Below are 4,585 nucleotides of genomic sequence, written 5' to 3'. Positions count from 1 at the left end.
TAGCTGTCAGTCTGTTTTCTGTATTCATCTTAAAGGCCCAGATCAGTTTAGAGTTGAAAAAAATGGAATTCGTAGTGATGATCTTCAAATGAGTCTTAAACTAGAGGTTATTTCTTCTTTTCTTTGTAGATAAGGTCATCTCTGGTCAGTGATAGCATGTGACTCACCCCACTTCCCTTCCATCTGATGGCAGCCATGACCACTAAATTACAAGTTCTCTGGCTCAGTGTGGATATGCCTTCAGAATCTTACTCACCAATTCACTCCAGGAAAAGTGATCTTCTTTGTCAGTGAAGATCAAAACTATGTGTCCTTCCTACTGTGTATGAATGCTTATCCTGCATATAAGCTCTGGCCACTTTAAAGTATTGTATAATTTATTTCCTTCTGACTCCTTCCTGGCCTCCCACTACATCCTTCAGCAAATTTCTAATTTTCTGTTCTCCTTCACAACAGAAGCATGTAATCAGCTTTTCACAAGGATTGGCTATATGGTCAATGACTGTGATAAAGTGGTATCATAAACTGGACTCAGGTGATTTTTTTCTCATAATTGTAGATTTTATATTCTTACTCTGGTGGCAATTATCTTTTCCTTGGAAATCATGGAAAGCCACAGTTTTGTAAGAGAGTCCATCCTCTTGGGGCTTTCACAGAATCCAAAAGTTAAGAAAATAGTATTTGTTATATTTTTGTTGAGTTATATGACAACTCTCTGGGGCAACTTGCTAATTGTGATGACCATCAGCAGCAGCTCAGTACTCCTGGGCTCCCCCATGTACTTCTTCTTGGCTTTCTTGTCCCTCATGGATGCCTGCTTCTCCACCGTCGTCACCCTGCAGAAGATTGTGGACTCTCTGTCTGAGAGGAAGACCATCTCCTTTGAGGGCTGAATGAGTCAGGTCCTTGCTGAACACTTCTTTGCTGGAGCGGAGGTGATTGTCCTCACACTCATGGCCTATGACCGCTATGTAGACATTTGCAAGCCCTTGCATTACACTTCTATCATGAACTGGAGGCCTGTGGCATTCTGATGAGGGTGGCCTGGACAGGGTGCTTCCTGCATTCCACAATACAAATTCTCTTTGTTTTACAGCTACCCTTCTGTGGCCCCAATGTCATCGATGATTTTATGTGTGAGTTGTACCCATTACTAGAGCTGGCCTACACAGACCCTCACGTATTTGGCTTTTTTGTTGTGGCCAACAGTGGGGTTAATGTGCATCATAATCTTCTCTTTGTTGCTTGTCTCCTATGGCATCACCTTGTTCTCTCTGAGAACCCACAGTACTGAAGGGCAGTGGAAAGCTCTCTCCACTTGTGGATCTCACATTGCTGTTGTGGTTTTGTTCTTTGTTCCCTGCATAGTCATGAATGTCGGACCTCCATCCACTTTCTCCTTTGACAAAATGATTACAGTATTTTAAACCATCCTAACGCCCTTGCTCAATCCTTTGATTTACACCATCAGAAATAGGGAAGTGAAAAATGCCATGAGGAATGTGTGGAGCAGAATAATAGTAGTTGGTAATGAAAGATTAGACTTATTTGATGGAGTCTACGCTCAGTGTGTGTTCTAAGACATGATGCAGCTGCTAAACATAATTCCTGCATTAAAGAGTTAGAGTCATCCAGGGTGCCTAACTCTTCCTTGGCTTCAGCACTTTCAAAAGAATCTCTGCTCCCCGAAGTTGTAAATAAACCATAGATTGCTAAATTGGTAGATGTTTCTGTTCTGTGAGAAATCTCACTTGAAGAAATTTAGGTTGAGAATACGATAGGGCTCTTCTTTCTCCACACCTGAGTTTCCTAAAAGCCTTGTCCATGATTCATAACTGCACCCTTTTTGTAGTTCTGGAGCAGTGATATTGCAGTAAGTAACAAAGACAGAAATTGAGTTTTGTGATAAAATCTTGCATCAAACTATCCTCCCTAATATTTTATTTTGCTTCCTCCCCTCTCTGTCTTTCTGTGTGCTACCCTCTGATTCTCCTTTTCTTGCTTCTGCTCACTTTCACTCCCTTTTCTCTCCTGTCCTCACTTCACTCATTCTCTACTCATTCATCTTCTACACTCTTATTCATTTAGGTATCTATTTTCTGCCTTGGTAGTTGCTTCACTACGTAGTATGCAGAACCTGATTCTGCAGTTAGACTAGAATATTAAGGTAACAATTTCTGTCTTTCTTGGAGGGCTCAGGATTTTTGTTTTCTAGGATCTACATGATCCTAGAAAGTCTTCATAAAATGTACACAAAATTGGTGTGCAGTTTTATGTGATATGGATGGTGAATGCTAGAGAGAGGGGCTATTTAGTAGTACCTCACTCTAATTTAACCTAACTGTTCTTGGAAAAACTAACTTCCTTCCTTTCTTCTTTCCTCCCTCCCTTTCTTCCTTTATTATTAATTTATTTTTTATAGTTGTCCAAGTACAGTTGTCTCCATTTCCCCCCGACCACTCCCCCTCAGCCCAGCCATACCCACTCCCCACCCTTGATTCTACCCCTGTTTTGTTTTGTCCATGAGTACTTTGTACATGTTCTTAACAACTCTTTTCCACTTATTCTCATTATCTGCTCCCATCGTTCTTCTGGTTATTGTCGGTTTTTTCTTAATTTCATTGTCTCTGGTTATATTTTGCTTGTTTGTTTTTTTTTGTTGGTTCCCCAATAAATGAGAGGATCAAAAAACTATGATACATTTAAGTGATAGAATACTATGCAGCAGAATAAAAGAAAAGAGTTTTACCCTTTGCAACAGCATGGATGGAAATGGAGAGCATTATGCTAAGTGAAATAAGGCAACCAGTGAGACAGAAATACCGTATGATCTCACCTATAAGTGAATAATCTTTCTGTATTTCAGGTCTAAGTTTCAACATTGAAAGGACCAGGCACATGGACACATTGCCTTATTAAATAATGTGTAGGTCAAATGAAATAACAGGAGTAAAAATTGTTTGAATAATAAGATTATACAACAAGAATAACATATAGTCTATGATTGTGTTATTTAGTTAAAATGATACACAGTAATATAAGCAAATAGGTGATAGAGGCATTTGTCTATCTGGGAGAAAAGGGGAGACTTGTAATACCAAATGTATTTGAACTGGTTTAAAATTTCAAAAGGTAAAAGTAACAATTAAAGAAGGGAAAATTACATTCCTCACTCCTGTGATGTACACTCAAATCAAGGAGTTAGGAAAGTGCCGGAGTGTTAGGAAACATGAATGAATTCAGTAATAAAAGCCCTGAAAGTGTTGGTCTGGTTTAATGTGTACATCTTGTCAGGAGCTAAGTTCATGTTTTTGTCCCCAATATTTCCCTTTGCTTATTGAAAAGAAATCAATTTCAAATTATATGACCTAGCTTTCATGGTTTTCCAACATCTGTCCATATTTTTATCTCTTACAACTTTTTGATTAATGAAAACAGTGTTTAGGGACATCATCTCTATGTTTGATCCCTGTTATTGATCAAAGCAATATTTATGGTCTTCCCAATTCTTTACCTTACAATACTGTCAGGGAACTTTCTCATTGTAGTGATTATTAAAAGCAACAAGACCCTTGGGAATCCCATGTACTTCTTTCTGTTCTACCAGTCCTTGATAATGTCTACCTCTGTACAACCATAGGCCCGAGATTAATTATGAATGCTCTTTCTCAGAAAAAGACCACTTTCTACAACGAGTACATGACGCATGTCTTCACAGTCCACCTCTTTGAGTGCATCAATATCTTTGTGCTCATCCTTATGGCCTTTTGTTGCTAAATCGCCATTTGTAAGTCCTTACAATACCCAATCATCATGAGCCAGAGAGTTTCTGGTATGTTGGTGATTCTGGTTGATTGGATCTTGTATACAATCTTCAGCACAGATTTTCCTAGCTTTGCAATTGCCCTTTTGTGGCTCTAATGTGGCTGACCAGTATTCTTGTGACTTGCAGTATTTGTTGAAACTTGCCTGTGTGGACACATATGTGATAAACTTGCTGCTTGTCTCTAATAGTGGGGCCATTTGCATGGTGAGTTTTATAATGCTGCTTATCTTCTATGTTGTCACTTGTACTCTCTGAGAAACCACAGCACAGAATGAAGGTGATAGCCCTTTCCACATGCACACCCCACTTTATTGTGGCTGTAATATTTTTTGTTCCATGTGTATTCATGTATAGATGCCTACCAACCACGTATCCAGTAGACAAGATGATAGCTGTATTTAATACCATTGGGACATCCTTGCTCAACCCTCTGATCTATACATTGAGGAAAGGGGAGGTTAAAAATGCCATAAAAAGGTTATGGTATAAGAAAGTATGATTTCAGTTAATAAATACTCTACGGGAATTCCAATGTTTACTTCCTTAATATCTTAGTTTTGCTTCATAGGGAAGTAAAATATTCTTTGGGAAAATACACAAGAAATCTGAGAAGATTGCATTAGCCTATAGTTACTACTTAGAGTTCATGATCACTTTTAACAACGTAGGATGACCCTTTCTTGAATTCTATCAATGTTTGGTCATACTCATTAGGTAATTTAGCTTCCTATACCAATTTTTCTTAGGAAAGAAAACAAC

At 38.5% G+C, this 4,585-nt stretch overlaps 2 pseudogenes; both read left to right on the top strand.

The window, feature by feature from the left end:
• The first annotated feature begins 605 nt into the window (after positions 1-605).
• On the top strand, positions 606-1,580 carry LOC118974802 (olfactory receptor 4C15-like; annotated as a pseudogene).
• Positions 1,581-1,583: 3 nt separating this feature from the next.
• LOC118974801 (olfactory receptor 4C11-like) lies at positions 1,584-4,325 on the top strand (annotated as a pseudogene).
• Positions 4,326-4,585: the final 260 nt, after the last annotated feature.

The sequence above is a fragment of the Sturnira hondurensis genome, unplaced genomic scaffold (assembly GCF_014824575.4).
Source record: "Sturnira hondurensis isolate 20B ecotype Veracruz unplaced genomic scaffold, ASM1482457v3 Scaffold0019860, whole genome shotgun sequence".
Taxonomy (NCBI): Eukaryota; Metazoa; Chordata; class Mammalia; order Chiroptera; family Phyllostomidae; genus Sturnira; species Sturnira hondurensis.
Note: the sequence above shows the minus strand (reverse complement) of the source record. Positions and strands in the feature narration are given on the sequence as shown.